The 23,521-nt window shown below is 42.7% G+C and overlaps 1 protein-coding gene across 4 annotated transcripts in view; it reads right to left on the bottom strand.

The window, feature by feature from the left end:
- The window catches only part of TMEM132D (transmembrane protein 132D), a 272,550-nt gene that overhangs the window by 9,011 nt on the left and 240,018 nt on the right, over window positions 1-23,521 (bottom strand). Inside the window, exon 1 of one of the 4 annotated variants that reach the window (XM_057414943.1) lies at window positions 1,700-1,761. The exons of the other annotated variants lie outside the window; for them this stretch is intronic. The gene's annotated coding sequence lies outside the window, so the exon portion shown is untranslated. Of the gene's footprint in view, window positions 1-1,699; window positions 1,762-23,521 lie in introns of those variants that run through there. 4 annotated transcript variants of the gene reach the window in all.

The following is a 23,521-nucleotide window of genomic DNA, read 5'->3' as shown; positions in this document are numbered from 1 at the left end:
TTTAATTTAAGATAAAAGAACAGCTTCATTCTGTTCTTAATTCCCACTCTAACACAAGGATAGTCCTCTCTCCATGGCTCAGTCAGACTCTGCTATCCTCCATCTCCTCTGCTTTGTGTGTAGCCCAAAGAATACCACATACCCGTGAGGAGGAACAGGTAACTGCTCGTATACAAAACTGAGTAGGGAACAGATTTTTCTAGTCAACCCCAAACTGGGACAAAAGGTTCTTCAGGAGTCCCATTACCTGTGCCAAGGCATGAGCTGGTCACATCAACTAAAAACCAGTCACAGGGAAGAACTCACTGATGCCCAGTGGTGTTCCCTGGTGCCAAACACCACCTCAGCTGCAAGGCTGACACAAGTCTTACACAGTGCTCTGCTCAAGCTGGTCCTGATGTCATTTTATTTATTACCTGCAGTTTTGGACATCAATATTGCCAAGAGTTACTAAATCTCACTCAAGCAATTTAGCAGCTATTGCAAGGATCTAGGTGAGCTGACAGGACCTGTTCATTACAGCTGGTTAAAATATACGAGTAAATGTACACGTCTAATAATTTATTAACTACCACTTTACTGTGCTGATGATCTGAAGGAATGATCTATTAAAAGTCTGAACTCTTTTCACAATCCATTACCATCCAGACCTTCCATTCCATTCTGTAAATGTATTTAATATTTCTAACTCCAGAATGCAGTTTCATCCCCATCAGAATTTAATGCCGTTTTCTCCTTTTCTGTTTGAATGCTAAATGAATTTAAATCATATTTAAATATCACCAGCTTTCATAGGATAATTTGCATTCCTAATATTATTATCTTTAAACAACAACAACAACCCCCCTTACAGACAGATCCACAGCAAATCCATTTCCCTCCTTGCTTGTCTGAGCACAAGTTATGTTCCAAAAAGGGTTATCATGACCCTTGCAATGGCTCTCTTGCAAGTAATGGCTGTTCTAAGGTCAATATCTTATAGTAGCCATTGGTTTCAGCAGGAAGGTAAGGAATTTATTCACAGGCAGAATTATGGTTTGGGGGATTTTCTCACATTTAGCATGTTTTACATTAGCTCTTAACAGCTCCTGTGAGGATCCAATCTCATTGTGTTGCACAGAAATAAAACCTAGCTGCTGTCAAAAAAGCCTCAGAGCATGGGGCTGTGCAATGCAGGGAAAGGACCTCACAGCAGGCAGCTGAGGACAGACAAATCCTGCTCCAGCTGGGGCCTGTGGCACTGCTGTAATATCCACTTCATCATAGTGTTCATCCAAACTGGGCTGAGCTGAGGAAGAAGAAACTCTGCAAAACTCCAGGAGAAGCTTCATAAGCATAAGGCATAAGCGTATTTCCCTTCTGGGAGCAGCATGTCTGGGCAGCAGCAAGAGAGCAGACGTTATTCGTGCATCCTTGCAGAAGGCACACTAATTTAAGTGTAGGCTTTTCAGGGTGAGAACTACATCATACTTCCCACCTGCAAGGTCTAACTGTCTAATGGGCAGGAAGTCAGAAGACCTTCAGCCAGTACCTGGTACATTTTCTCCTTCTCCCACCCCATGGGGTACCTTGGTAAGTGGAAATCGTCTATTTCTTGCTGGCACTGCATTTATCCCTGTTGCCTTTTTGTATTTCAAGTGCTCTCCTCAGACCAGACAACTCCCCAATGTACCAAGAACCCCTGTCTACTGCTTCCAACCTCTCCTGTTTCACTGGGATGCCAGTGAGAATTAAAACAGGGCAGAGCCTCAAAGTGCTGATTCCCACCTGAGAGGCAACAGATCAAACCTGCAGGCAAAGTGACCCTGAGGAAAACATTCTGCCTGGGAGCTGATTGCCCTGAGGCCCTTCACCTGTCTCTGTGCTCTGCAAGCTGCACCATACCCACAAGTGAATGGCCTGAAGACAGGGATTAACTTTAGTGGTGCATGGGGCCAGGTAACAGCTTTCACTGTGACTTCCTCATTGCCTCTGCTTCCAGCTAGCAACATCTCATATTCTTGAATATTAGCTAGTTAACGCATCAGGCAATTAAATGTCTCCATGGGTGATCAACCTAGGACTGAAACCATCTCTTAGAGATCTGAGGTAACAGGTAAACTGTCTTGCAGTATGAAAACCAGTTGGGGGATATTTCCAAACATTGCAGAGAAGAGAGGGGAGCCCTCTCCCAAGCAGACCCCTTCAGCCTCCCCTGCAAGTCTCTGCTCTGCACTGAGCAGTGGCTTTTAAAGCATCCATAGATAGCACAGGGGGGATTTGGCCGTTGTTTTTATTAGACTCTGTGTGTGTGTGAAGAGCAGCACACAGGGACTGGAAAAAGGCTGAGACTCTCCCATGTAACAGAGGTAATTGCTGTATTATGCTAGCAAGAGATGGGAATCAGACTCTCAGATTTTAAATTCATTAAAGTTCAAGCAATAGCAAGAGAAAGAAAATTTGGCAGGCAAACAGATCTCAGTTCCAATTTTATCAGGGTATACTACAGAAAAAGAGAGTTAAAAAAAGAATCCACCCCTGAAAACCTACTATATGAATGATTCAATAAATACCATGACCTTGTGCTTTCAGGATTATGATTTATAAAACAAACTGATGGTCAGGAAAAGAATGACTATACTTGGGATACCCATTTCTGCTGTTTTCCTTTCTGTAAGTGGAGATGGCAACAACTATGAGCTCATTCGGTTCCCAGCCAGCCCTTCACTCTTTGAATGAATAAGCATCACTGTTCACTGCCGTTTGCATGCAGTCCTAACAGAGGAACAGCAAAACATGGTGCAGAGTACAGTACATTCTCGTAAATCAGGCCAGGACGTTCAGAAACAGGTCATCAATAGAAAGGCAGATTAGCCATGTCCACATTACTACAGACACATCCAAACAATCCATCTTCCAGCACAAGGGAAAGACTAAGATGTAGAGAAAGAAGAAAAACTGAGTTTCTCCATCTCCTTTGAGTTTTCTAAGCTGTTTGTTGGAAATGAGTGAATATTTAGTGAAATGAGTTTGGTGGGACTCAGCTGAGCCTCTGCAGGATGGATCTGCACATGAGCACAGACCATCCATCCAGCTCAGCAGCTGGCAACCTCTGGGCAGTCCTCAGGGCTGACACAGGCGAAGAGAGTGATGGGTTCCCCTTCGCACACCTTCTCCATGTTAATTCTGACAGGGGCAGCACAGAGAAGCTTCTGCTGCCACTGCCTTTTCTGAGCCCATGTCTCGTTTTCAACCTGTAATGGATTTCAATTCCTTGCTATGTCAAGCAGTTCCTTTTCTTTGGTGTTAATTCTCATAAACAGCCTTTAAGTACCAGCCCTCCTCTCTGCTCTCCAGTCCTGGCTTTCCACGACTCACCACACACAACAGCAATGGCTGTGGTTCAACTTTATTAAACACATGAATGGAGCCACTGCACATACCCTTGGATGCGTGTGCGAGCCAAAGAGAGGGCCTGCACTAAATCAACAACAGCTCCCCGACAGTGAGCTATTAAGGGAATTATGGGGTTGCAAAAGCTTGGTCTCCACAGTGACAGATTTCAGAAAACTATTAAACGCATTATAAAATGCAAGAGGGGAACTACAAAGGGCTGGAGCAAGGTGGGCGATCTGTGGGGAAAACCAATTTGTTTTCTTTCCAAAGTCTAGCAATCCCACCTATATCTCCTTTTCCTTTCCCCCTTTGAGTATTGGTATGTCAGGAATGGCAACTCAGTTTTCAGTGAAGGTGACAAGGGTTCAAGAGCGAAAGAGTAGATTTTCCTTTACTGCTAATGTAGTGCTGGGATACACCTCTCTGTGTTGTGACCACTATAATTCAAGGGCATTATAATGCCATTAAGCCCTTCTGGTGCTGTGCTCCCTTGCTGAAGCCTTTCTGGGCTTTCTGTCGCTGGAGCTTTTCACACAACCATGCTGAGCTGACTGCCATTAATTAAGGGAAGCTGTACTTAGTGCTCACAAGATGCTCCAGAAATCCTCTCAATACAGGGGACTTTTATCTCTCGAGGGAACTGGGATTTGAATGGCTTTTTTTGGCCATGAACTTGGTAGGTTACAGAAGTGCTTTGGGTTTCGTTTGGCTCCTGCAGCTCCACCTCTTTTTTGGTGAACAAGTCAGACAACTTTCTCTGAGTCACATACATATCTCATCTCCCTGCACCAGGGCAGCAGAGGGCAGAGGCCCATTCCTTGCTGCCAGCACAGCACAGAATTAGGAATTAGATTTCTAAGTGCACCATGTCTGTACCAAACATGTGGCTTCTGGCAAGCTGGGTGTCGAGTTCAATCATCACTACTATAGAACGTGCAAGGTGGTGTATTTCAAATGAGCTCAGCATTGCATTTAATTCAAACCCTTAGTCCTGTTGTGAGAAATGGGAATAGAGTTAAGTCACTGCTGCCTCCTTCCCCAAAATCCTCGCTGTAAATTCCTTCAGCAACTTTCTACACGGGGTACCCCAAAACTGGGCCCAAAACTCAGCTGATCGCCCCGCAACTGTGAAAATGATGCGGCTGTGTCACTTTAATTCAGGATTGTTTCCTTGGCAAATACTGACCAGAAAAGAAGGGGGGCATTGCTGGTCCAAGGCATATTTTTATAATATAAAACTTTTTTGATAATAAAATACTTTTTTATTAAAGCCTGTTTGTGTTCTTTGAAAAGAAGTCAGCTCTGTCCTTTAAAGCACCCCCATTCTGTACGTTCTTCAGGTGTGATCACAAGCAAGAGAAATTAGTTTTTATTGATTTCTCTTATTTTATTTCACTGTTTGCTAGACTCTCTGTGGAACAAAACGCTAAATGCTTTGAAGTCTTGTATTAGCAGGACTTCAGCCAGCCTAGGAAAAAAATGGAAAGAAGCAATAAAGCCCCTCATAAATCACACACAATCCATATCCCACTGACCTCCTGGCATCCAGTGCTCCAGTGAACATTATTCCCATCCCTTTCCTAAAAGGATTTTACTGCTCTTCCCATTACCCTTTTGCAGAGGCTGTATATGGTAGATATGAATCTGTGTGGCTGACTATTCCTTTGGTCCCGTAAACCCATGTTAGCTCTGGGCTGAATAGAATCCAAAGATCTAATGGGAGGGAGGGTACATCGTAACTCCCAGAAGAGGTACCCAGCATTTCACTGTTAGCTCTCAGAAATAGCTTTAATAGTCTTTTCACACCAAATTATCATCATTAAATTCCCACAGGATAATGGCAAAACCCTCACAGGAAACGGCTTTTCTGCTACAGTAATTCTGTAGAACTCTTACAAAGTCACAGCTAATAAGTCTTTGAAAATAAGATGCACCTAGAGCAGTTCTGGTTTAGGCATTTCAAGGGTGGCCTATTAGGAAAGTGTCTGACATTTCCATGTAAAACCTGTATTTCAGAAACACTCTGGGACTCTGGTCCCCTGTGCATGTTCTGTAAGTGATCCTTCCCTCATACAAGCATTCTTCTTTTATAATATACGCTTCAAACAAAGCCCTGCCACCTTGGCAAGCTCATGGGATCTCCTCTGATTTAGCACTGCACACATTTTCCTTGGTCTACCAGCATAAATGGCGATATTTAGTAACGTAAGTTATGTTAATGAGCCCTGCCTAAATCACTGCTGTCAGAAGAAGAGTGGGGGAGTCTCTAACAACCATTAAAATTGAATGAGGAGGGAAATAAATAAGCAAAACCAGCTCATTTGAGCTATAAAAGACTCCGGAACACAAGCTGTGTACCAAGGTACAAAAGGATGAGGCCATTATTAGCTCTATAAGTCACTTATAAATGACTCGGGGGAGGCGGAGTCACCTTTAATCACCTGCTCTTAACCCGCAGTGCTGGAGTGAGATACGTTACTGTGATAACTGAATCCAGCCTGAAATGATGCAACGCAGAGATAAATTACTTTAACAAAGAAGCAATGCAGGAGGTAGGTCAGCTCTAAGCGCACTGTGTGTCCCAAAAAGTGACCTCAGATTCTGTGAGGACCCCAAGTTTGAGAAATCTCTGTCCTCAGACTTGATAGCATCAGCAGAGCCGTTAACTACCCTGGATGCTGCTGGAATTAGGAACAACCACTGAACAGCTGCTCTTAAGGAATAATTAAAGCACCTCCTGTGTTGCAGAGAAAAGGAGATTTTTATTCCCGCCCCCCAGGAAGAAACAGTAAATGGATATAGCATCAAGTTTAGGGATGCTCTTCCCATTCCTCAGTCAGTGACTTGTTATGTTCAGCAGGGTGAACATCTCAAGCCAGGCTGCTCCACAGCTGCTGAAAGGAGAATGACTTGTCTTGAACCCTAACGACTGGATTCCAGACACACTTTAAATCTAGCATCACCTTGACAGCTTTCCCCATGTGGGGGGATGTACACTGCGTAAGGTCTTCTTAATTTTAAATATTCTGAATTTTGACAGTAAGTATTGAAGTATCTGCCAAAATAGCTGCCAAATGATGAGCTGTGTTCACAAGGCTTTATACCTCATCATCTCTTTATACTGGTTCTCTGCTCTGTGCAGAAAGGTTGTGCCTGCTTTAGAGGCGACAAGTGACACACCTGAACTCTACAGAGTCAGGAAAACCAGAGGGTGCTCTCAGATTTGAAAGTCCTCACCTTCAAAGCGTCCACACTTTCCTGCAGTGTTTTTCCTAATGCATCATGACACCAAAAAATGCTGCGATCTGATACCAAAAAAGCTGTATCTGCTTTTTGATCCAGAGACAAACATCTCCCTTAGTTTCTAAGGGTCTTTAGAGCTTATCTCCTGTCAGGCATTTTCATAGTGTCATCACAGAAACATACCTAGCACTGCTCCAGAGGAAGTTCAGCAATAAATAGATATTAGCAGAGACCTGTGCAAATGAAACATGGTTTTTTTCACTGTACTTATCCACCTGAAGCACATCACAGTGGATATTGATTAAGAGAACTCTGATACAAATTAATTTATATTAAATTCTTTGGTTTGTTCTATAGCTTTGTGGCAAACATCAATATATTACCCTCAGCAAAATGCACCTGAGTGCAATATGCAATGGCACGTTTTAAAAGGACTTACAGTTCTGGGCAAACATTTAATTCTAGCTGCGAGTTTAACACTTACTTTGTGAAGTTACGGATCTGACACAATGTTTGCAGTTTGCTGGTGTTATCAACTGAGAAATCCCCTCATTGAAAGTTTCCCCTCAGGAATCACCTTTTGTTTCTTTTTTGATTGAGATTTGGTGCATAAGATTTTGGTGGATTTTTCCCTTCCATATGGCTTTTGCACTCATTTCCACAGTAAGAACAGTTAAATTTATTTCTATGCAGTGGATCTGCACAGAATCCATACACTTGTCAAGGATGTAGTAAGAGAAGAGCAGCTGCCACGCAGTCATTTACGGACACATCATTAAACCCCCTTACACACCATGCCTAAGTACCTGCCTAAGGAATAACTGCAGTCTGGAAAGAGCTTCATCCTTGTCCTCAATTTGCCACAATGCACAGGAGGAGCCACCTTGGATGACACGCTCCCAGAGCACATGGGACTCTCCTATGGGACAGGCAGTAGATGAGGAGGATGAATGCTTCATCTCATGAGGGCTTTCAAGACACCTACACTTGGTTTCATTTCTGGGTCACGAAATGAGTTTTCATTTCAATTTCAAATGATTAAAATTATGTAAAGATACCATAACATCAAGAAAAAATGTTATTTTAAAATGAAAAATCAAAACATTTCATTTTGGAAATGTCAAAACAAGATGTTTCTTTGACACAACAGGAACCTGCTAGCATCCTTTTCTTCCCTTTTCTGTCAAGAGATTAAATTCCTGGGAAATCAGCATAATTTCATGAAGCTGTTTTACAGAGCTACAAATCTGACTGAATATATTGTGCCAAATTTTCCCCAAGAAGCCATAATCAACTGGGGCCACAAATCAAAACAAAACCTTCACAATGAAACTCTGCTCAATTAAAATCCAATCATATGAAATCTGAAGTACCTTTAGCACAATGAATAGTGCTATTCTCATCTGCAGAAAGGAAAGTAAAGGCACAGAACAGACTTTCTCAAAGCCTGGGATTAATTCCCAGCTCCATCACACACTTACTAGATGACTGTGTGTAATGTATTGAGATCCATATTCTCAAGGATATTGAAGTGTTATCTCCCACTAAACTCAAGGGGAGTTTGGTGGCTAAATCTCTTTAAGAATCTGGGCTTTAATCTCCCTTTGATGTATTTGTAAAATGAGGATACTATCCCCTTGTTTTACAGGGATTTTGCAAAGCTTAATCTAAAGAAAACAAGAGCGAGCTCAGGTGCAAGGGTTACACAAGTACATCTTTCTCTTGCTTGGAATTTGTCTGTACTTAGAGGACAGTCCTTCCCTATTTTCACCTGCACCAGCACACACCCACACCAAGGGCACAATACAGTTCTATGGGACGTAGTGTTAAGGGTGAAGTTGTGTCCCTGGCAAGCAGGCGATGCAAGGAGAAATCAAATGGCTCCATTCACCCCTGCAGTTCTCCACTCCTTTTGCTGCTATGGCCATCCCTCATTTGCTGTTGGCTAGGCTGCAATTCCTGCTTTCCAGCTGGAAAAGGAAGGTGGTGACTTCCTGTTCACCTGCTGCTCTTGATATTCAGCAAGCGGTGTTCCTGCCAGCACAGGATAAGCAAAAGAATGAGAGATGGCTTTGGTGTCTGTGCCTCTAAATCAGTGGGACATGGAAATGTCAGCACTGTCATGCAGGAGAGCTTTAGATAGGCAAGTACTGTCTGACAACTAACCAGAAAGCTGCTGGACTCGACCCACCACCTCATGCTTTAGATTTTAGAAGCCACAATTGTTTGTAATGAATGTGTCAACACTTTCTTGCCAATGATAATTAAGCTGCATCTCCCTGTTTCTCTCTTGATCAGAAAACCACATGCACTCTATAACACTCACTGTATCACTCACTGCAGGCATCCAAGCAAAGAGGGAGAAGAATGATGAACACATCCAGTACCCCAAGCTTTTTATTACTAAACTAAGAATGGCATTTCTCCCCTCCTTCCAGGAAAGCTTAAAGAGGAGTAACGACAACAGAACAACTCTGCCTCACACTCAAGAAAAGACAGGAGACACACAGGCTGCTTGTCTGTGGGTAATAAATACCTGACTTCCAAGTGAAGCAGAGCAGATCAATAATATGACAAATCAGACAGACTAAACACTGTAACCACGCTGCAAAGGGGATGGTCAGTCTTCCTTATTTGTCAGAACCAGTGAGTGAAGCAATGCTGGAGAGAGAAAGGTAATTGAGAGCACACAGCTTGAAACTGCCTGTTCCAAGGGCTGCTCATACTGTATGCCAAACCCGCACCTTTGGGAGCAGCTGGGAGGAAAACAGAGAGAACTGTGTGCACCACGAATCTGACCGAACACACAGGAAGGCAAGGTACTTTATGGAATTCCTGTATTCTCCCAGGGCAGCTGAAGGATCTCAAGAAATGCTGAATCTCCCCAGATGCAAAAAGGACTGGCAAAGGAATGTTGGCAGTCCCACCGTGAAGCAGTCCCACTGTTCCCCAGCATTCCCAGCACGCTGGAACACCCCAGAATCAAAACACTGATGTCAGACCCACACTGTGAAATGAAAGAACCAGCAGCATTAACCTGCAGTCAGTAACTTTGGTTTTGTCTATAATTACCATGACAGTAAAACTAGGTGTGCAAAGAACCTATTTGTCATATCTAGGACACTTGATACTCCCCTTGTCTACAGGAAACCAGAATCCCTGCCAACTCCTTTCTGTTCCACAAGCGATCCCACCTGCAATTCAGCTGAAGTCATCAAATCTCATTCACAAATGGCCAAAAAATATTTCTGTTGGCTACCATAATACCGATTTTACACTGCTTTGTCCTACATTAAGCAACAAATCTGTACTTGGATGAATTTACCAGGTATGTGTTTTACTCCCTCATATGCTGATCACAGAAGGTATGTGTGTAATTCTCTCTGGCATCCACCAAGTTATTCCTCACTGAGGCATGGTTTCAGCAATGTGGAGATCACTCTGTTTTGATAATCACCAAATCCAGCATACTGTAGCAACACTCTACAGTCAGAGACGAGACCCCTTGTACCCAGCGATGTTCCCTTCATACAGCTCCTACGACATCTAACCAAGGCAGGGAATCAGACTTCTATTTATTGTTTGAGATAGAGAGCTGAATCACACAGAGATCAGAACACATGCCTAAGTTTTCCCAGTACATGTGTGACCCAGCCCAGAAATGATTCCCAAAATCCTGGGCTCTCCTACCACAGTGCCCTGTTACTCCAAACCAGGGCAGACTCTGCTGTGTTAGTGAAGAGTTCCCCTGACCCCACTACCTGTGGGAGCTCCACACTTCTGCTATTGGCACACACACTGCTGTCACCCTTTTGGCATCTTCCTGGTGCTCAGCATCTGTGGTACCTTTTATCTTTTGGGGTGATACCCTTGCAGGATCATCACATAAGCAGATGGAAGGATTGGACTGTCTGAATCTCTGCGGTATTTGCTTAATACAGTATTTCCATTGGCTATGTTGAATTTTCTTTTTTGGCACCGCCATCACATACATTACAATTATGTTAACAAGCCTGTCTTTCTAAAGAACTCCTGGTTTTCTCTTCATTAGCCTGAAACACATTTCCAGTCATTTCTCATCTATCCTTACCAGGTCACTTTTGATATATTGTACAAGTGCAAAGGAGAGCTCTCCTTCACCAGCAAATTCAAATGACTATGACATATACGCTGCTTTTGAGGGTGTAGGTGGGATGGAAGTGAAGTACGCATGATGTGCTGAGTAGTGGGTACCACAGCTCCTCCACACGGCCTGCTGCACAGTGTAAGATCCCATGGCTCGGCAAGCTCTGTGCTTCAGCTCCCCTTTCAGACTGGGCTCCTAACTCAGGAGGTCCCCAGCTCAATTTCCGAATCTGAGCACTAAAGGCCATTGAAAGTCACTTATCACCTACAAAACATTCACATCTTATTCTGAGATTTGTATCTGTTACTCAGAATTGAGAACACGGCATGATCTAACACTGACTCCAATTAAATGCATTTTCTCTCTGTTAGAAAAAAATAAGATCCTCTTTAACAGGGTTTTCATAATTTTATGGAAAACTACTAAAAAATGAATAAAATACAGAAGTTCTTTTTGATCAACTGAAGCAAAAGGAAACTACCACCCTTATTGTGGTTTTAAGCATACTGCTACAAAACTTGATACTAGTTAGGTCCAGCAAAGAGAAGAGACATAAAGAAGCCAGCTTAAAATACATTTTCTTTAAGGCTATAAGAGAAATGTAAATCTTTACAGACCATTTTTGACTTCTAAACTAGTTAGAAAAAGGCACTGGGCTGATACGTTCTCTGCCTCCTTGGATTCACTCATCTTTCATCTCCATCACTGCACTGCAGGCTGGAAGCACTGCTTTTTTTTTTTCTTTTTGACAACATTCTCATTTTTCCAGTTTCCAAGAAATCTCTAGACAGGGATTGTCAGTTCTAATTACGCAGCTCGTGGTGCAGCGACAGGTGGTTACTGAAGGCTCAGAAATGACACTGACACTTGCAAATGGATTAGAAAGTTTGGCCTGTGCTCTTGACAAAAACAGCCATAAAGGAAGGACAGCAGGAGAGTGGTGAAGGCTACTGCATGGGACTGGGAAGACCTGGTTTTTTGGTTCCTCTACCAATACCACATGTGCAAGGTGCACCTGCACTACGGCGTGCCCGTCCTCAAGCTCGGAGATCTACAGAGATTTACAACGTATCTAACCAGCTAAGCACTAAAAGCAATAGAAATGTATGCACAGTGCTGTGGCCATGATTTATCTCTGTACCTTGTCCCACAGAGTACAGCACCGGGGAGACTCACTAGTTTGGGCATCTCTGTGCCATAGGCCATGGCATGCCATAGACATTGCAGGCATGTCATGTCTCTAGCCCTCCAGCAACAAATTGGATGCGTGGTCAAGGATCCAGTCTTTAGTAGAGTCATTTACCATCCATCAAGTGAAGACAACAGCACTTTTCTATTTCACAGGACAATCTTTGTGTTTGGAGCATTAAGGATGCAAAATTTCTGCCCAAGGATTTCATCCAAACCTCAGACTTTTCTCTGACTCTGGTAAGCTTTCATTCTGCCAGAAAAGGGCCCGGACTTCTGCCCTCAGACAAGAAGTGTCCTGCTTGTCTAATTTCTTTCCAAAAGAGTTATGGGTTATACATAAATTTTAATTAGGGACACCACTGAGAACTGATCTGACCTAAGCCATGTATGAGACCAGACCTCTGCAGACTTGAAGGAGGTGAGAGCACGAAAAAGAAGTGCGTGAAAAGACCCTGCAGTGAGAAGAGAATACCAAGATGAAAGGAGAGGAATTTGAACTCTTCAGTGCTCTCAGACTTCAGTGTCCCACAAGTACAGATCTGCAGGCAACTCCTTCAGTTTAGCCATGTCTCAGCTAGTACTTAATAGAACAATGAACAATTGCTGCTGAAATTACCTGTGTAACTTAGACATCATCCTGAGCGAGGGCACTGCATTTCAGTCACTCCAACGCAGGGAAAAGGAGATTACATGTGTTTAGTAATGGCAGGCTTTAGAGCTACAGAACAAAGAGATTTCAATCTTGGTAACAGGATGACTTCAAAGAGTCTTAAAGATCCAGTTCTCTTTCTGATACTGAGTTTGCACAGGCAAAGCCTAGTTCTGTTCCTCTGGCAAGTATTCAGACATCCACCATTACCACTTAGAGGAAAAAGGAGAAATCTGCTGCAATATACATACACTCATGCATGCATGCCAGGCTCTGGAAAGCTGGCCAGCACCTTGCAGTGACTGGAGAAAATAACGAAATAGCAAAGCATGAAAAATTTCTCAAAGAGACCTAAGCCTTTTTAAGCCAAAAATCAGTTGCAGAGAAGCATATATCTAAGCAGACTGTGCCGCAACAGCAGAGCGGCAGCCATAATAAACAAATGCCAGATGAAAGCTGGCATCAAGCAACATGGACAGGCCACAATGCCAGGGAACGTTTTCCAAACAACACTTGCTGTCACAGTGACTGCAAAGTTTGTACTGGAACAGGAACATCCTTCCCAACTGGAGCAGTGGGCTGAGGTGCGGAGCAATGAGGGGATTTCTGTCCTCACTTGACTCACTAACACAACCATCTCTTTCTGCAGTTTCCTATTTCTGGAGAACTGAAGATAAATGAGTTCCCAAGCTGGACTGCAGAATGGCATATGGCCGTGAGCTCGTCACCCCTCACGCTACTACGCTGTGACACATGGAGGTCAGACTGTGACCATACTTGCATGAGTTGCAGCAGACTGGCATGGCTAGGGGGGTCACTGCCTGATAGACTTGCTTTTAACAAACTCCTCTCCACACCTTGCTTGTTAGCAACCAAGATCCAGACAGGGCATTCTGTCCTTTCCCCATCTGCTAGGGACTTGCTCTCCTTGCACTCATTTAAGGAAGATTTCAAGCTCTCAACGCCTTCTGATTTCCTTTTAATGGGGAAACAGCAGTGAATCAAGCGGTGCATGCCTATGTGTGTGCAGGCACGTGTGCGTGCATATGTACACAAGGCCAAAGCTGGGAACAGGACAGGTGTGATCCTGGCATTCCCAAGTATTCCACAGACTGGGTAGCAGTGCCCTTTCTGTCAGGATAAAAGGAAAGTATCACCTTCATCATTCTAACATGTCTCCCACCATCTGCAAACACCACTGCTACTGACGCTTACCTTTCATTTTACATCTCTAAACAAGCCCCTCGTGATGGCGCAGATCTAAACCCATGCTCCTCCAGTGTCTCTCTGGGGATAGAAATAATCCAAAACCACTTGCTCCCCACTGTGAACAAAGGTCATTATTTTGACAAATTAGTTAAATCTCTCTCAGTCAGCAATGATGACCCTGAATTATTCAGCATGCATCTGTCTTCTTGCTTATAAAAACGACCTGTAAAGCAGAAAGTGTATTTCCCTTGAACCACTTCTTAAAGACGTAAGACAGTCTGGAGTCACTCCAATGCCCCTTGAAGTCAATGGGAGCCTTTGAGTTAATTTTCATTTAATTAATTTAATTAAATTTACAGATGATGCCAAGCTGGGAGGGGCTGCAAGTACACTGGAGAACATCTTTAGAATTCAAAATGATCTTAATAGAGTAGAAAATGGTTTGAAATAAATAGATGCAATTCAAAGAAGGTAAGAGCAAATTGTAAAGCTGGAATAAAAAAACTGAATAAAATACAGGATGGGGAAATATGGGAGAAAGGAAACACATTATTTCATCTTTGTCTCCGATTCAATATTGATCACAAAACCAAAAATAGGTCCTGTTATACTGGAAAATATATTTTGCACACTAACAGACAGAACAATGCAACCCATGTGAAAACCACCACTGAAAGCTCCTCTGAACTTCTAGACAGGAGACAACTTGACTGCGGTGTTCAGCACCCTTCCTGATGACCTGGAGTGAACTACAGTCTTTGTAGCAACGTTAATTTATGTTGCTAGAATGCAATTAAATGAGTTTGCAGTGCACAAAGTAAACTTTTTTCGTACTTTCTTCTTTCAAGATGTGATAAAATGCTAAATATATTATCCTCACCTGTATTTACAGCAACAATGGTGATAATTTACGTCACTTTGTGAAGTGTTCTGATGTGCAAGACAAGCCATTGCCTAAAAATTGATTGCATTTCATTAAACCCAGAAAATACAAGGAAAACACATATTAAAAAGATGGGACAAAGCCATTCTGCTTTCCTCATATAGCTAAACAAAAGGCTGATTTAGGACCAGTTAAATTACTACAGCTCAATACTGTTTCATTTCCGTGTTCCTTCTTTTGTACAGTCAAATAAAATAACAATGGTGATAATGATGAACATTTTATATTCAAACTCTTACTATTATCTAATACTGTCTCAGCATTTGCAAAGAATATATCTCCCAATAACACACTGTAAAGCATACCACTGTGAAGTCTCAGGGCCTCTGTACGCACTTTTTTCATAAAACTACTTGTTTCCATAGTATAGCTATTATTATCCTCTTTGTGCAGAAGAAGGAATGAAATGTTTACAAAGTTTTCCCCTGCTCACAGAGTGCTGGGGAATCTGCAAATGTTATCTGGGGCTAGAAATGAGGTCTCATTACTCTGAAGTTTAATAATAATCAACCAAACCACAAAAATATAGAATCATAGAATCATAGGATAGTTAGGGTTGGAAAGAACCTCCAGATCATCCAGTTCCAACCCCCCTGCCATGGGCAGGGACAACTCACACTAAACCATGTCACCCAAGGCTCTGTTCAATCTGGCCTTGAACACTGCCAGGGATGGAGCATTCACAACTTCCCTGGGCAACCCATTCCAGTGCCTCACCACCCTAACAGGAAAGAATTTCATCCTTATATCCAATCTAAACCTCCCCTGTTTAAGTTTTAACCCGTTACCCCTTGTCCTATCACTACAGCCCCTAATGAAGAGTCCCTCCCCAGCATCCCTATAGGCCCCCTTCAGATACTGGAAGGCTGCTATGAGGTCTCCATGCAGCCTTCTCTTCTCCAGGCTTAACAGCCCCAACTTCCTCAGCCTGTCTTCATACAGGAGGTGCTCCAGTCCCCTGATCCTCCTCATGGCCCTTCTCTGGACTTGTTCCAACAGTTCCATGTCCTTTTTACGTTGAGGACACCAGAACTGCACACAATACTCCAGGTGAGGTCTCACAAGAGCAGAGTAAAGGGGCAGGATCACCTCCTTCGACCTGCTGGTCACGCTTCTTTTGATGCAGCCCAGGATACGGTTGGCTTTCTGGGTGGCAAGCGCACACTGAAGCCAGCTCATGTTCATTTTCTCATCAACCAACACCCCCAAATCCTTCTCCGCAGGGCTGCTCTGAATCTCTTCTCTGCCCAACCTGTAGCTGTGCCTGGGATTGCTCTGACCCAGGTGTAGGACCTTGCACTTGGCATGGTTAAACTTCATAAGGTTGGCATCAGCCCATCTCACAAGCGTGTCAAGGTCTCTCTGGATGGCATTCCTTCCCTCCAGCGTATCAACCAAACCACAACTTGGCATGAATAGAAAAGACAGGCCTGAAACTATTCCCTCTCACAGACATATTCTAGAAAAAATAATGACACAAAAAGCTCACTCATTGAATGGATACAAGTCTAGGGGAGGACTGAAGAGATGCAGTTTCTGCTTCACCTCTGCCATTTGACCTCATGAAAGGTTTGTCTTCTCATTTTGTTCATTCAATGATGTTTTATTCACAGCTGTTCAGACTGTGAAATGACAGACTCTGATAGGGAACTGGAGCTCCTGGTCATTGAGACTCCATGCTCTTGGGAGATGTAGGTGTTGTCATAATAGAAATGTACTAAAAGAGACAACAATAAACATGGAAAGAGCAATTGTCTGTCTTGTGTGTATAGCCCTTACAATGAAGAACAGACACGTAAAATTTAGGCTATGATGTGCCTGGGGCTAATAGCAAAGTAAAGTCAGTTCTTAAAACATACTCGGGGTCAGCATAAGATTAGAAAAACTTCAGCTTTTCCCACCATAACAAAAGAGAAAGCCAAATTGTGCTCTAGCTCTCAACCTGTCAGCCCCATTGCAGCTAATGGGGTTACATGGCAGAGCAGCCTAGGTGCCATTTGGCCTGTAAGTGAAAAGCACTTGATCTTGCTGCTAACCTGAGACGACAGTTCCTCCGAGCTTCCTTCCACTTTCAAAGAAATGACAAGAGAAACACATTCAATAAAACATTTCAAGAGCTGGTTTCAGTGAGGATGGGAAATCAAAGGTGGAGGATAATTTGAAAGCATTTTGGAAGATTTTAGCTGCTTGTTCCCCATTGACTCTGATGGGAGTCATGCTGCTTTGATCTTCCAAATGCTTTCACACTCTCTCCATCTGACAAGCACCCACACCATCTATCTGTTTACTGTTAAATCAAGGTGAGCCCTGAACTTTGATTTCAGAACTATCTTCAAACAGAAAAGAAGAAAGAATAGCCAGATTATGGAAGAGACCCCATCTGAAACTATATAACCCTGTTGTATTGACGCATCTTGCATATTCTCAGTTTTTAGGAATTGATGATGTTAATAACAAAGCTGCATAACTGATCCAGAAGCTCCTGTGAAGCTTCATTTCATGTGAGGACACTAGGGTATAGAAGCTACAGGAAAGAGCAGACATGGGTCTGTGTACTCCGTACCTGGATTTCTTCCAGCAAACTCCTATTTAAAGCCTATGATGAACTCTGGACCGTTAAGGGAAGAACTGTACCAATCAGCAGCTTGTCTCTCCCAGCACAGTTTGAGAGAAGTAGAACAGCTCCATGCATGCATTCTCCATGCATACATACAGCAAAGACATGAAGAGGAAAACAGAGGAAGCTATGACGAAGTCTTTAACCTGGATTTGGCCTTGCAATTGAACAATGGTGTAATTAGCAAAATCTTCCAAATTCACCTAACAGTGCTTGGATTTCAAGGACACTAGACAGACTTCGGTGCTGAGGTCCCAAATGATCAGCTACGGATATCAAATTCTGCTAGTTCATGCTGAAAATCCCTCTCTGGAAATCAGGCTTACACTACAAAGGATGGATGACTACTCACATGCCTAATTCATTACAGATTTTAAACTCAGAGGCATAAGTGAGGCACTTCAAAACACCAGGATTTGCACCAAATTCTGCAGTACCCTGGATTGACCTGCAGCTCCTTTCAACAGATATATCCACCTCCAGAGGAACATTTACGAAAACATGGAGCAGAACTGTCGAGCAGCTGCTTCACTTGCTCTTGCAGTGCTTAGAGACATGTTACACCTTCACTAGTCCCTGAAAGAGTACCTGCTGTTACTCACACAGGAGCTGGCAGAAATGAACCCTCTAAAATAAAAGATCTCCTGAAAATAGCACATAGGGGAGTGGAAAGGGGAATCAGCAGAGTCTGACAGTCAGTTATTGTTATTTATTTGAATGAGGCAGGTGATGGAGCCTTAGTCCTGGACTGTCTCTCATTCTGCTACAAATCACACAAATACACAGCCACAAGCCTAAGACCACTCAAAATATACAACAAAGCTGAGGCGCCAACTCCTCTTTCTTGACTCTCATGCCTAAGTAAGCTCAGAATCAGGCCAGACCCATCAGACCAGGGTATGCTGACTGTTCCCAAAAGCAGTGCTTTCAGAAGTACTACCACAGCACCAGCTAAGCATCAGCACTTACCTTTGCAGATACTGCTGTCAGGGGAGGAATAAAGCTTGCAAGAAAGTGCATCTCAAGAGGCTGGTGCTTTTTAGCTCGGCAACAAGTGCCTACATTTGTGAACTGTGTTAGAGGTTAGAGTTCCTCACACAGACCTACATGGAAGAGCAGAGCTGTTCTGCTGACGTTTTAGCGGGATGCTAAGATGACTTTTTTTCTTAAGCTTAAGAAATCCACCAGGAGGATGAGTGGAGCAGTTTTTATAACAAGGCTCCTCAGGAATTCCAGTTAGGTGGATATGTGTTTCACTTCTTTACAGGGTATGAAAGTGATAAGATGGTGCAGCCTGTCAGATCTCTGCCATTTCACAGCCACACTTGCTCTTTTATAAAGACCTCATGGCCAAAACCCAGCAACACTCATGTATTTAGTGTCGCTGCTGTGCCAGATATACTCAAGTCTTTAGTGCTTCACTTATGCTAATCTGCAAGTCCCCTGCATAAACATGCCCTGTCCCATCTTGCAGGCACCTAGAGCAGCCAGGCAGCTGCACCCTCTCCTCTTGGTTTCCAGACAATGTGAACAAACTGGACAGCTCAACTGTATGGAAAGTTCCTTGGAAAAATGTACATAATTAATGCCAAGCTCTCGGCACAGCGAGCTGGCAGGAGCTCGCTCTGGTTTTATCCCTCATACTCACCAGTGGGATGAGAAGACAGCTGATGACAAGGGCTAAATATTGCTGCGATTGAGCTCAACCTGGTGCATTATTCTGGCTGCTTGTAACCTTACATGTTTTATTTAGAACAGACTGGGCTCATCTGGTACCCTGTGCTTGCTAATCATGCACTTGTCACTGCGGCTTCAAAGCAGCAGACTGCAAGGTTCACTGGTGTCCCGTCACTCTCTTCCTATTTCCTGCTGGAAGCCCAACTGTGCCATCACTCAGTGCACCCAACTTCAAGACCTACCATATATCTGATGACTGACACTCATCCATTCCCAGGCACAGTAAGACTGGGAAAGAGGGAGCAGTTTGTGTGGTATAGCACTTAATGGGCTGCACAAAGCCTTCTGAACTTCCCCAAGAATTACCTGTTGTAAGATTTTCAGGTGACTTATTAAATTCCTTATTTCTCCTCAGGTCAATAAGGGTTGTCTGCCTCAGGAAGATGTTACGAGGCACTTGCTAAGATTATCCTCACCATGCAAAATCATGCTATAGAAAGAGAAAAGCTGATTACAGGATATGTACAGTTCCTCCTTGGGCTCTTCCCTGCTGTGTCTCACCCAATCTCTGTGTATGTGTGTGTGTATTTCAGTGGGTTGAGATACAGCAGTTAAGAAGAGGTTCCCTAATCCTTTTCATTTCTTTGAAAAGCAGGACTCCATATAATGGAGGCAGAAGGAAAATGAAGTGATATTTCCAGCAGAACTATGATTGATGCAAAATCTCAGTGTGTAGTTATTCATGCCTATAGGATTGCTTGGGATGAAGTTGCATTTCAAAGTTGTTGGTTCCACAGGTTTTTTTGCATAAAGCAGTACTAAAAAAAAGTTGTTCTATCACCCTCAGAAACTGAGAGGAGATCTTAGCACAGTTTCATCTGGATTTTTGAGCCTTCTTCCCTCAGACATGTGCAGACAAGGGAGATTTTAGGGTTTTTTGCACTTATAGATGGATATGTGTGAAACCTGAAAGGCTTTCACAAGCTAAAATAAATCTTGCCACATTAGCAGACACTTAGATGGAGACATCACTCACATGGCATCTGTGTCTGTCCTACCTGCTTTTTATGTACAAAAAAACATCCACAGAATTAGCCTGGCCAACTCATTTCACAGAGAGTGCTTTCTTCCAGATACTTATAGCTGGCTAGCATGTAAATGTTGCTGTCTAGGCTCTCTGGATTACAACAATTTTTCTCATTCCCATACCTACTTGTAAATCTTCTGACAAAATTTCCAATGGACCAATGTAAGCTTCTTCCTCTTTTGCACAGCTTCTTAATAGACTGTGTGTACTGCAGCTGCACGTTCCCTTGTAATACGTTACTCCTCATGCAATTTTAAAGTTCATCTACTTTTAGTAAATCTGGCTGTTTCAGCTAACAGTTGTGTAGCCTTACGGATTTTTATCAGACAAGCAGATCATCTTTTTAACACCTTGAGTTTCTGGCTTTCATATCTTTCATTAAATCTATCTCCCTTTCATGATTTATATTTATGCCAATGCCCAATTCTATTACAACTCTCTCTTCTGCTTTTTCAATTTCGTCTATTATTCTTTTTGGGTCTATAATATAATTTCAGTGGCTAACACATGGACTGTCACTTCACATTTATGATCTGAAACATGAATGCGCATTATTACTTTATCTTTATGAAAATCCATGATAACTAATGTACTGATTAAATTTCTACCAAGCATCTTTATGTTCAGTTTCATGATATCTGGCCTCTAACCTCCTTCTCTCCAAACAAACTTTTACATCCATATTTACATATTGAGATCATTACAGTTCTTTTATCTCCCTGTCCCAATGAATTCAGAAGCTTATAATGGATTTAGGCGGGAGCTTAATTAGAAACTGCTCTTTTCTGCATTTCAGGCTACATTTCAAGTGAAAGAGAAAAACATGACTCTAACAAATGAAACACTTGATGTAACTTCCCAAAAGGCCACAGCTAGCTAGGTAAGTATTTAGTGGAACAGACAAGTATACAGTGGGAGATCATGGTGGTGCCCCATTCCCTAGGAAGCTGGCATTCATTTTACACAGGTGTACGTCTTTGTAAGAAAACCACTCTCAGCAGTTTCCCTCTGGTTAACAAGGACACCAGTGCAGGCAGAATGGGATCATTTTCAGGAGGGTTTTTCCCTTATTTTTCTTCTTTGATGAGCAGGGAGGACCTCCAGGTATCCTCAGAGATACATTCTTTGGCCTGCTGCACTTCTGTCTTGCTATGAAGAGGAAAGAAAACATACGAGGCTTTTCCACTTACGTGTAACTAGACTGCTCACCGCAGTGTCAGCTTCTGATGGAAGAGCCAAGCTGGGGTTGTTCCCAGAATGAGAAAACGTACCAAACTCCAAAAAAGCTTGCCTGAGTGATCATCTCATTATGACTTAGCTCATTAAAACTCATTAAAACTTAGGGCAGCCCTGAAGCAACCATAAATTCTGCTAGCAGCAAACTGGTCTGCAAAGGGACTAGATTCCATAAGACATAAACACGCTTCTCAGTTCCAGCTTTTGTGCTGCAGGTACTAGGTGGGTCTGAACAGAAGGCTTTGCATCTAAAGGGAAATGCAGTGATAGCTGAGTAATAAGTCTGATTATTCAGCAAAATTTTCTATACTTACTGCAGCTGGCTGGTGGATGAGAGTGTTTCTGCTTTTGGGTTGGTGGACATCACCTGCTTGCTGTCAGACCTTGCCAGAGCTAGTTCAGATTTCACCCTAATCATGCACTTAAACTCATCTTTTGAACTATATTTTCCAATGAAACCTGAAGTTGAGTGCTCAACTCCCATTAGACTACACCAGGTCAGTGACCTTAAATCACACTGAAAACCTCAGCCTTACAATCAAGTTGTTTTTCTAATCCTTTCACTAAACAAAAAATAAATGACTGACCAGACAAAGCTAAATATTACTAAATCTGGGGACAGCCATTGTAAAATAAGGAACGCCTTATGGCTCTAAAGGACTGACATCACCTTGACATCAATCTCTGGCAAAAGTATATGATTAAAAATACTTGTTTGAACTAGAAGTTTGTAAATCACTTCACCCTTGACAGTGTGTAAAGCAGGTAACTCACCTTTTGCTGATGTCTGAGTGGGAAAGAGTCCAAGACTCCTTCCACGATGTATCCTCCCTCCAACAGCACAATACCAGATTATTTCTGTATTTGTTTCCTGTGCTGTTGAGTGAAGGAATTTCTTGACCAGTTAATGTGTTTCTAGGATCATCTTCAAATGTGCCCTAGTAATTTCTGATTTATCTTTTCTTCAGTTTTTCTGTGTTGGGCACACTTTATGACATTTAATGTCTCATTTTATGCACTCAGTTTTCTCAGACCCTCAACAGCAACAGAACAACCAATCAGTCCATGAAGAAAACTCTTGCCAGCAATTAGCCCTGCTGGAGATCAGATGGTAACTGTCAGATCTGGAGAATAAGAACTACAGGATGAGGTTACTCATACCTATGTACAGCTTTCCTTGCAGCCTGAGCTCCAAAGACATAAATATCAGTGAAGGCAGCCCAGTTTAATCTATTTAGAACACAGCAGGAGATGAGATTAGACACACACATTGTTTAACCTGGGAACAAAGGGCAGAATTTGGAAAGCTACTTGTCAAGGTGTCTTCAAAAATTAGTGTAGTTCATGCAACTGTATTGCCAGAGGGACTGTTTCTTCTCCTGTCTGCAGGCCTGTGTGAAATCCTTGTGATGAAATTCTCAGCCCTAGGGAAACAGTTGCTTTCAAGATTTGTTACAAGCTTGAAACTCAGCTCAGCATCATCAAAATGTGTGAAGAACTTTCAAGGAAACATGGGCTGACTTATGGCTATGGCACTGAAACAGCTAAAATTGGCTCTGGCTGATCTTTGCTTTCAGCATCAAGCTGATGCCAAACTAAACCATCCAGGGACAGTGAGAGCTGTGCTTAGACACAAAAAAATTTCCCAATAAGGAACAGACTTTCTCTTCTCTTCATCCAATAAAGTGCACAGCAATCCCATTAACTGCACTGGGTTAACTCTGGATTCTCAGCAGTAGGAATCAGATCTAATCATTACAAAAATTGTATGTGTGCATGTGAGACTGGGCCTGATTTTTTCCGTTAGTGACAGTCAAGTGCAATTAATCCAGTGCTTACAGATGATGCCTAAAATGTAGTTCAGTACACATTCGTTGTGCCTTTAGATGCTAAGTCACCAGGGCAAATGATACTTTCCTTCATTACTGAAGTTTCACTCTTCCCTCTCCGACTGTTAGTGGAATGAAAGGGAGCATGTAATGGAACGTCATGTTCATAGGTTTCATCTTGGCATCAGCTCCAGGTCTGCACAAAATCTCAAACCCTACAACAGCTTTTCTCATACTCAGAAATGCTGAAAAAAATTGCTGAATCCTGAAGTCTAAAGAAGGTGCCCTAAATTTACTCAAACAAAACCCTTTACAGTTGCAAAATAAATACCTGCTTGC

This window comes from Pezoporus wallicus, unplaced genomic scaffold (assembly GCF_028554395.1).
Source record: "Pezoporus wallicus isolate ANWC-B61680 ecotype Strahan unplaced genomic scaffold, APGP_CSIRO_Pwel_v1 contig_8047, whole genome shotgun sequence".
Classification (NCBI taxonomy): domain Eukaryota; kingdom Metazoa; phylum Chordata; class Aves; order Psittaciformes; family Psittacidae; genus Pezoporus; species Pezoporus wallicus.
This window is presented reverse-complemented; position numbering and strand designations above follow the sequence as displayed.